This window comes from Populus alba, chromosome 13 (assembly GCF_005239225.2).
Source record: "Populus alba chromosome 13, ASM523922v2, whole genome shotgun sequence".
In the NCBI taxonomy this organism is placed as follows: domain Eukaryota; kingdom Viridiplantae; phylum Streptophyta; class Magnoliopsida; order Malpighiales; family Salicaceae; genus Populus; species Populus alba.
Window position 1 is genome coordinate 5,951,977 of NC_133296.1, and position 11,488 is coordinate 5,963,464.

Here is an 11,488-nt window from a genome sequence, read left to right on the forward strand (position 1 = left end):
AGTACAAAGAAGATACATCATCCTTCTCCTCCACAAACTGAAACAAAGACCAACACTCCAAAGGTAACTCCTCACTCAATGAATTCCATTTTTACAACAATTCCACCCTTTCCCGTGAGTTCTTCTAGGTCAAAGAAAGAGGACAAAGAAAAAGAGATTCTAGAGGTTTTTAAGAAAGTAGAACTCAACATTCCTTTGCTTGATGCTATCAAGCAAATTCCCAAGTATGCCAAATTCTTGAAGGAGTTGTGTACTACCAAGAGAGCTTTCAAACTGAAAGGTCATGAAACAGTAAGTATGGGTGAAGTTGTATCTGCTGTTGTTCAAAAGAATCTGCCTTTGAAACAAAAAGACCCAGGTGCGTTTACTATCCCATGTGTTATTGGTAATGCTAGTTTTAAAAGAGCTTTATGCGATTTAGGTGCATCCATTAGTGTTATGCCTAAACATGTTTATGATTCTCTTAGTCTAGAGCCTTTGAATAAAACTAGTATTGTAATGCAACTTGCGGATCGTAGTTTTGTTTACCCACTTGGTGTGATAGAAGATGTCCTAGTCAAGATTGATAGTTTGGTTATTCCATGTGACTTTTATATTCTTGATATGGAACATGATTCTTGTGATTCATCAACCAGCACTCCTGTATTGTTTGGGAGACCATTCTTGAAAACTGCCAACACAAAGATTGATTGTGGTAAGGATACCTTGTCTATGGAGGTAGGAGATGAAACAATTGAATTTAATTTTCATGATGCAATGACATATCCTTATAGCAATGTTTATTCTATCACATGTTATGACCAAGTTGATAAGTGTGTGCAGCAAGTTTGTGATTTTGATAATGAGTATGGATTAAGAATGGCTTTGAGCAATGATTATGATTTTACCAAGATAGAAGAGATGGAAAGGCATATATGTGTTCCCCAAAACATGCATGAATCAACATTGGATTTGCAAGCTTTGCAAATTGTCCTTCATGATGCAGGTGTCATTTACCCCATCACAAACAATGAATGGGTGGTGCCTATCCTTTTGGTGCCTAAAAAGATTGGAATTACGGTGGAAGAGATTCAAAATGATGCTTACGAGAATGCAAGGATTTACAAAGAAAAGACTAAGAATCTTCATGACCGAATGCTTACAAGAAAGGAGTTTCATGTTGGCGACAAAGTCCTTCTTTATCATTCGCGTTTGAAACTTTTTCCTGGAAAGTTAAGCTCTCGTTGGATTGGACCATTTGTTGTTTCTAATGTTTTTCCTTATGGTGCAGTTGAAATTACAAGTTTAGAAACGAACAACATACTCAAAGTCAATGGGCATCGTTTGAAACCTTTCTATGAAGGTTGGACGACAGAACTCACCGCTTCTGTAGAGTTAATTGAACCAATCTATGAAGAATAAGCATGCAATATGTCGAGCCAATGACATAAAACAAAAGCGCTTACTGGGAGGCAACCCAGCACAAAAAGAAAAAAAAATCAGATTTGCTTTCTTTTTCCTTATCTTTTATTTTTCGTATTTTACTTTATCTTTGTCATTCTCTTATGTTCCTTTGCTTTTATTTCAACATTGAGGACAATGTTGTGTTTTAAGTGTGGGGGTATTGAGAGAATTTTGGTTTTCTTATTTTAATTTTCTTTGTTGTTCTTAAAAAAAAAAAAACACAAATTTTGATCTTTTTAACTCCCATTGGTTTTTGAGAATATCAGTATTATATATGAGAATTAATTGAGATAGATGAAGATATAAATCAAATGAAGGAGTATGCATGCAAATTTTAAGGTTTAATTGGTTTAGGGATTGACTTTGAGAATATGCCATGTTGACTTTATAGTGTTATACCAATGCAAGCTTTTGAGCCTTCAACATTATATTCTTTGAGTGTGCATTCTTTCAATGATAAGTATCTCTAGAACTTGCTTCATATCTTATTAAGATTATTTACAAATATACATGAAGATGATAAAGGCATTAGGAATTTTTACCCCTCGAGCCAAAAAGCCAACCTAAAGCATATTATCCTTAGTGAGCCCGTTTTGAGCTTGTTTATCTTTTCTTTGCTTTATCCATGTATAAGCCTTAACTTTATATATGTTTTTCTTTTCCCCTGGCCAAGGATTAGTAGAGCATATACTTGTAATATTTCATGGAATTATGGTTGGAAATTATATGAAAACAAAGAAGTGATGCTTGATGAACAAATGGGCAAAGTTGCCGAAGAAAAAAAAAAAAAAAGAAAAAAAAAAAAAGAAAAAAAAGAAAAAGAAAAAAAAGTATTCCTTTATGTTCTTAAGGTTTTATGTTGAAAGAGCTTGAAATCAAAAGGAGTTAAACATTTGTGATTAAAGATGAAAAATTTATGAGCTTTGATGGAATATCTTGTTTGAAGTATCATTTTTCAAAATGCTCTACTTTCACTGGTTTGAACCTTTCCTTTTACTTTCTTTTACCTCACCTTAACCTCAGCCCCATTACAACCGGAAAATAAGACCTTTTGATTCATGTAATACTTGTAATAAGTTGCTAATGGAGATGAGATTGAAAAGCAAGCTTATGGTAGAACATACTCTTTGATTGAATTTGAGAGATTTAAACACATAAACCCTAAACACATGAGTGTTGGAGTGTATATCAATGAGAGGACCTATCACTTTGGCATGGCATAGATTTCATTTAAATCCAGACGATTGATTGAGTTTTGAAGTTTGCATGTAAATAAATTCATGAGAATTATATTATTTATCCTTCATGATTGTATTCTTGTTTATAATGCTTGTACTCTTAGACATTGATGGGAGATTAAGAAATTGATCATAGTTATTTTCAATTTAATTTTATTTATCCTTTCTCGAGGACGAGCAAGAGCTAAGTGTGGGGGTATTTGATGTAACCATATTATTTGATAGTTTCACCCGCATTTAACTAGTGTTTTGCATATGTTATTTATATAAAATGCCTTGATATTCTTTGTTTTATGTTTTGAAGGCATTTTTGGATGAAAGATGCAAAAAGGAGTAAATTGGAGGTAATTGGCAGATATGACGTTCAGTCGGTATTTTGTGCAGAGCGTGAGTTCCAGAGATCGAAATGAAGTGATTCCAGTGGCATTAAAAAGCTAACATCCATACCTTTTTGGAAATGTAATGCAAGAAAAATAAAAAGAGAAAGATCATGGAAATCACATCCTTCAAAGTCAAATCTCGCAGTCTGCCAATGTTGACCTTTTCCCATTCAAAATTCAATATCTGGAGCTTCAGAAGTCCAATTGATGCAAACTCAATTTTGTTGGATTCCTTACTCAAAGATCTATAAACGCTCCAAATTTCAGCCAAAAACGATGTCATATGAGGGATATATGATTTTTCAAAGATGACAGCTGAATTCTGCCAGCAAGCAGGTTGCGTGAAGAAACGAATCCAAATTTCATCTAGAAGCATCCAAACCGACCAGCAATTTAGCTCCTCTAGTAAATATTCTAGAAGGTCAAGGAAGGCAGCCACCAACCTCATGGCAGCCACCAACCTCAAGCCAGCAGCCAGCCACCAGCCAGCAGCCTTCACACTACCACCATCTATTGATGTTCACACTTGAGCTTTGATATTTTACTTACAATTTGTGTATAAATAGAGGGTGAGTAGAAAGAAGAAGAAAAGAGAGGAAGAAGAAGGAAGAAACACAAACTCTCCTCTCTACAAATCAGAAATTATGTATTCTTTCATCTTTAGGAGTAGTTGTTCAATAGATATGCAAGGCTAAGCTCGTTTTCTTGGTTGCAAGGACACAACAAACCTTCGGATTTCAAGAACCGTGAGATTTATTCTTCCTTTTATTTTCAGTTTATGTTATGAATGAGTATGTTTGTTTTCCTATGCATATTTCCTATGATTGTTTATCTTAATTGCTAGAGCGGACTCTAAGTTATTATTGTGAACAATCTATTGCTAAGTTTGATATCAAAACCAGAGTTGTGGTATATAAACTTGTGAAGCAACTAAGCTTGATAATTGTAGCGGAACTACGTTATTAAACTTAGGGAGAACATTCGATCATAGCAACACAAATTGACAACTTGGTTGTTTAAGATTAATGAATTTATCTGGATCTTAAGGCTGCCATTGGATTAAATCATTAGTGCGGACACTGTGATTGTTTGTTGGTTAGGGATAGTTATACGGCGGATCCGTTAATTAACCAATATTAAGAAAAGATAAAATTCATAATATAAAACTGGAGTTTCGTTTCAAGGATCGGTTCTAATTTCCGTTGGTGGATGTGTGCTTGCAACCAAGGTTTGTTTTCTTGATATATTTCAGTTTCAATTGATTTTGTTTGCTAGTTTAATTTCTGTCATAGTTTAAATCATTTCAAATCAATCCCCCCCAATTACATAACGTACAACATAAAAATCTAACTTCAAACTTCCTCGTGGGATCGACCCCTTGCTTGCTCTATACTATCTTGTGTTGTGTGTTTTAAGCTAGGGTAATTAATTTGTGCGACCGCGACATCGCAACAATCCTCCCTTAGCATGCCTAAAAGAATGACTACATCTTCTTTTAGCACGCTCAAGGAAATGACTGCATCCTCTCTTAGACATATCCAAGGAAGTGACTATTAGAGATCTCCTATCTTTATCAAAAGAGATTTTTTGCAGGTACTAGTTACAAGTCACATTGACCTACCAAGCACCAAGTATATGCCTTGGCCTACCAAACACCATGTATATGCTATCAAACACCTTGGCTAAGGCGAGTGGATGAGATTGCTACGATCAACTGATTAACCGATTATTCAACTTGTGAATCTTATTCCTATACTACTTGGATTTTGTTTGGGACTTCATCAATAACTATATTAGATGAATAAAATGTATTCAAAATTTTGATATGTTTTAAATATGTTCGTATTATTAGGCATTATTACTTTGATAATGACGGTGGTTGTCACAGCTCAAAAAGATATGGTATGACAAGATACATTATATAGTTGAGGTAAAACATCCTCTATAATGACGTTCTTTTGCATATCATTCTTAGCTATCTGAGTCAATCTCTAGAAAAGCTTAGTACACAATCTAGAAATATGATTTTAAAAAATAGGTATTTAGCATTTCTTTTATTTGAAATGCTAATAAATTAATTACTTTTTATTTACTTACGCCATGCTAGATGTAGTTTTTGAAATCAATTTTTATTTAGTTTTTTTATAATTAAAAAAGATACATGTATGAAAGGAGTTTTGTTCAAAGATTAAGCCAATTTAACACTTAAAAGGAGGATGAATTAGGTGTATCACTAAATTCTACAAATAATACAAATTACTTTAAGTAAACACAATAACTAACTATGTAATAGAGTACTTAAAGTAAAGAGATAAAAGAGATAATTTGTAAACTCTTTTTAAAGTGGTTTGACAAGTCTATATCCACACCTCAAGTATCTAACCATACTTGAGTGTTATATTATTTCACTAATCCAAGTTCAAGAGTACAATGATTACTTGATAAATTCACACCAAGATTTTTACATCATTTTAACATATAACCTTTTCAATATTTTTCATTTAGTGAAATTACCTTACAAATACCAAGAGTTTTTATATAACTCTCAAAGGTTTATAATGGTTATTTTGTTATCATAATTAACTCTCTTAACAAAGTGGATAATATAATTGAAAGTTTTAATATCTTTATAACATACTAGAATGCACTTATAGGATTTAAAGGTGTTTAATTGTAGTGAGAATGAGATTGAATGCTCTTGTGCTAGAATATGAATGTTGAATAGAACAAATTAGAGTTTGATTGAGGATTGATAATTTTGCAGTGTTTTTACTCTTAGAATAGCTTGTATATTTGGAATCTCTTTCTACTTTTTTAATTAGACAAGCTATATATATGTTTTTAAGAAAAATTAGTCGTTTATAATTATTACAGCCCTACTAACAATTAAAACAATTAATTGGTTCAGATTGGTTAGGCTAATCAGTTGACCGATTCTTACATAATTCCTAAATGTTCATCGTGGGTGAATAAGTAGTCGACCGGTTCATATGGTAATACCAAATGACCAATCGATTCATGCAACATTCCAATTTTAACAAATTAGCCGTGATGAATTCTTAGAACAATTTATCTTAGATTATGTCAGATTATTTATGAATCCTTTAATGCATGCAAAATGAAGTGTGCGAGTTCATTTTAATTATGCTATCAAGTAGGATATAAAGATTTACATAAGCACTAAAATGAACATTTAATCGAAGTCTTAACTTTGCTTTCTTCTTGAACTTTTTGATTGATTTCTTAACGGAATTCATCATGCTTGTTGATATGTTCTTGGTATAAAACTTATTTAAAGTTTATTCCCAACCAAGCATATCATCAATCAAAGAGATGATATAAAATCTTTGGAAAAATATATTTTATTAGATGAATTATTTTCTATTATACATGAAATTTTTTAGAGAACATTTTCTTAATAGAATCATATATTTTTTTGAATACAAAGCAAAGGACATTAACATAAGTTTTTGAAAAAAAAAATTGATAACTTAAATAAATAGAAAATTATGTCTTTTCAATCCAAATTTCATTTCCTTATTAATATATTTTTTTAACAAGAATATAATTTTATTTATAAAATACATTTTTTCTTAAATAAAAAAATTATCATGATATGAAAAATAAGTTTCAATAAAAACATAAAAATCATATCTCGATATTTTGTATGCAATTAAAGAAAAAATGAATAATTAATTTGAAAAAATATAAAGGAAAATTATAATAAAAAATAACTAAAAAATAAGTTTTATTTTCACTGGATGTTCATGATCACAATTTAAGAAAAAGAATTACATATTAGATTCATATATAATACTTAATAACATGATTGTCAACATTAATATGAAAAAAACTATAATCTTATTTCCAAATAGAGAAAAAGTAATGATTGTCGGTATTAATATGAAATACATATTGTCATCAATATTCTACATGGGTTTTATATAAGTAATGGAAGAAACCTAGTCTTTTCTATTCTTTTTGTTACTATTGTTGCATAACAGATTTGTTTTCGGACACCTATCTTTCTTTCATTTAGGTTTCTTCCATGTTAATTTAGGAGAATTATTGGGTATTGTGACCTTTTTTTTCCTTCTTTTCTATTTTCTCTTCTCTTAATAGCTACCATTCCTCTATTATTATTTCAAAATATATTAGAATTTTTTTTTTATCCAATTTCATGTGCCTATAGTTCTCTCTTTAAACTAACAATAAAAAACACATAAAAAACATCTTTCAAAATAAATCTTGATTTTAGGTATTAAATATATAGATTCATAATCAAAGGCAAACTCAGACCGGTATCATCACTGATTATCATTTAATTGCAACAAACCCACCTTTAAACACAAACTCATTTGTTTTGCAACCTTGCTATAGATTTAGTTAACACGACTTTGGATGAAGAAGAAGTAGATTGATAGTAGCATTCGCTTCCTCTTCCTAACTTTATGATCAATGTTGTCATAATTTCTTTCTTTCCTTTTCTTTTGTGTTATATTTACTTCACTAACTTTGTATAGTTTTACTATGAATGAATTTTATTAATGTTCTAATTCAAAATATAAAAGTGATCAATCTATTAAGATTTAGAGAAAAAGAAGCCTAAAGGTAATGAATTTTTTTTTTTTTTTTTTTACTTTTGTAAAAAACAAAATCTATTTATGCAATTAGATTTATGGCTTGGAGGTTGATTTTATTTTATACTTTTGTTTGTTTTGCTGTATGTTAGTGTTGTAAAAAGGCACTCAAAGGCTCACTTAAGCATTATAGGCAAAGCAAGGCCACAATGTCTTTATTTTTCTTGAGCAATGAATTTCAATGTAGTGTTGCCTAGGTGTGTGCCTGGTGAGTGGATGCCAAACATTAAAGCCAATGCTTTCTTGAAATATATATATATATATATATATATATATATATATATATTTTGTTTAATTGATTTATGTTTTGATTTATTTGTATATTTTTTTAATTTACTACAAGAAACAATTTAGGAGTATTTTTGTAAAAAAAAAAAAAACATCAGGTTAAAAAAAGAATAAAAAAATCATTAAAGTGGGAGTTATTATGCTTAGTATTGATATGATGTTTGGTTTGGTTACACTATGTTTTTAGTTGAAGATTGACTAAATGGTTTTTTTGGTCCATTTCTTATAACTTATAGATTTTTTTGTTGAATAAATTGTTGGTTATTAGGTTAATCATGAGAAGATCAGTTCTCTTCTTTGTTCTTCATTTTATTTGTCTTTATTTTTTATGTTTTTCAACCTTTATTCCTTTTACATGTGATTTTTACCTCATTGCTTTGTTGTGATGATTTGTGACTTTGCTGCAATTTTCAATTGAATTGCTAAGTCTTATTCTTCATATAATGATAAGTAATTATTTTTTTCATTTCTTTTCTTTTTGGTTTGACATTGCATAACTTTTCAGGTTGTGTTGTTATTTACTCTTTCTTCTCTTCTTAATTTCATCAAGGAATTTCTTCTTTCATACATCATAATTGTCTTTTCTTTTCTATTATTCCCTGATTTTGTTGTGATGCTCTCTATATGTTTCTGTTTTTTGTATGATGTTTTTCTTTTTTGGTGTGACAAGAATTTCAAGGAAAAGAAAGCCACCTTTTTTTGACATAGTTTCCTTCTACTGTAGGTTGAACTTATAATTTAATTACGAGGAAAGTCTTTACCATTAACAAACAATATGAACCACCAAAGAGTTGAAAATTATATTTGTTTGTAATTTGATTAAATTGAGTCCAGTTTTGTGACTTAAGTATTTTGTAATGAAATAAATAATAACTTATTTAATGGGTATGTTTTATATTTTATCAATTTTATTGTTAAGTTAAAAATTTATGTAAATGTGGAGGAATTTGAATATTTGTATAAAATTAATAATGAATTAAGGGTATTGTTTTTAATAGATTGAATAAGCTTGAGTTAAACCAATGATAGCTAATTAATTGAGTGTCAATAATTTATTTAGTTCATATAATTAATTAATACATATTGTCATTGATATTCTATATAAATTTCATATAATTAATAGATTATTGTTCTTAGATATATCGAGTTTCACCTAAAAAATTACACATGATGGGTTATTATAATGAGGTTGAGGGTTTTTTCCATAGAAGACATGAAAAAATCATAAATATTCTAAAATATTTGTATGAGCATGAAAACACTACAAGAAGGCTTTGATTTCAATGTACAATAACATATTCAGAGGGTGTTTGATAATACGGTACTTATTGCTTTTTAAATATATTAAAATATATATTTTTTTTTATTTTAAAAAAATTATTTTTCATAATAGTTCATCAAAACGATTAAAAATTATTTTTTATGTTGAAAAGTTGAACATAAGATAATCTCTAGATGATTCCATGTGTCAACAAAACAATTATTTATTTTAATTACATGATTCAAAACATCATTCCACTCTTGAAAAAACCTTATTGAGCAACTTTTTGTGAGTGTTGGTAGTTAAATGACTTACCAAAAACTCCACTTGGACTTTTGTTTTTTGCATTTGTATTTATTAAATAGAGAAATATTATTTGAGTTTTTAATTTTTAATTTTTATTTTAAACCGAGAGAATACACTTTTCTTCTCAAATAAAGATAGAGAGTTGTCTCTTTCTCTTACACAAAATCCATCCATGTAATCTGTCAATCTTTAAGAAATTAACTTGACATGTTGACTTTCCTATTCCCATATCCTACACACAATCCGGTCAGGCCTAACCATGGATTTCCAATTTTAAATCCTGTAGCCAAAAGGTCCATAGCAAATGAAGATGTGTGTATGTACTCCTTGCTCCATTAGCAGCGGAAGTTACGAAGGAGATTTTGGCATTGTTTTGAAATATATTTCAATTTGTGTTTTTTTAAAATTTTGTTTTTTTAATAAATTAATTTATTATATTTTAAATTATTTTAATGTGTTGATATAAAAAAAATTTTTTTAAAAATAAAAAACATTAATTTTATGTATTTATATAAAAAACTTAAACTATAACCACTGCAAAAAAAAAAAAAAAAAAACATTCCCGTTAAGGAGGATGTAAAGTACTCCCTAAACAGTGAAAATAAATTATTAATCATATAATATAAAAAATAATTCACTACTATTTTTTCAAAAAAAAAAAGAAGAAGAAGAAAAGGAAGCTAAAAACATGGGAATCGAATAATTTAACATATTAAATTACAGAGGTTTAAGTTATAATTAACTCAAATATCTCCTCATCCATCGGTCGAGACAAGGTTTTGACATGGCCAAGGAAGATAAGCATCTTTGTCGTTGAGTTGAGAGTGGAAACAAGAAACCACGTGCTGGCTGGCACAAACAAATCTGTTGGCTCCCCAGGTTTTTTTTATTTAATATCAATTTTATTAACAAGGTTTTTTCCTTGTAATAGTAAAATAATTATTATTTGGTTTTAAGTATACTAAATAAAGTATAAATACAACAATATTTTTATATTATACCCGAAGAAAATCCCTTGAGTTTTCTAAATCAAAATTTACTATTATAGGAACTAAATTACTAATTGAATCTCACTACCAAAATTTGTTGATGGAAGATCCAAAACCATTTAATAGTATTATTCTCTTTCATCGGCCTAAAAAATAGTTACTAATTTTTATTTAAAAATAATAAAAAAACTTGAACAAATAAAAAAAAATCGATACTAAATTGGCCCAATAGAGCTAGATGATAGCTGGGATGAGTTTTTTTTTTTTTAATTATTATTATCATATTCTAAATAAATCTTCAACAGTATAGCGGTACATTCACAATAAATTTTATTTTCTCACAACCTCCTTAAGATTAGAAAACTAACGTGAGAAAGAAATATAATTTCTTGCACCTTAAAAATTAAAATTAAAAATTATATATATTTATTATTAAAAAATAATATAAATTATATCATAAAATCTCACATAATAGTTTAAGTTGTTAAGTTAAATTAATTTTTTAACATGATATTATAACTTTGATGATCAAGCAGTTACAAGTTTAAATTTCTACATCTCTATTTATTTAATAAAAATTAAACGCAAGGTAATATGAACATGCACAAGTTTCAAATTCAAAAAAATTTCACTTGAGAAAATATATTAAAGAATAATATAAATTATATCCTGAGACTTTATTTAATAGCTTAAATTATTATATTGAATTAATTTTTTAATAATATATAGTCAATTACATATATACAATTGAGAAATTACCGATCACCTCTTAATAACCCTGAAACAGTATGCTATATTATAAAAGAAAAATTATGTGAATGTGTTTTTTTTTCATAAAAAAAGTGGCTGATTGAATTAAAATAAATCAACATCGCTTTCCTTTGGTGTGCCTATATTAAAATAAATTAGCATCGCAAACACAAAAATAGATACAAAACAAACC

At 28.8% G+C, this 11,488-nt stretch overlaps 1 long non-coding RNA gene across 1 annotated transcript; it reads left to right on the plus strand.

Annotated features, from left to right (window-relative positions):
• Positions 1-906: 906 nt before the first annotated feature.
• Positions 907-3,835, plus strand: LOC140954430 (uncharacterized). Its single transcript, XR_012167656.1, has 2 exons — positions 907-1,158; positions 1,271-3,835. It is a non-coding gene; the product is annotated as an uncharacterized lncRNA (long non-coding RNA).
• The last annotated feature ends 7,653 nt before the right edge of the window (positions 3,836-11,488 follow it).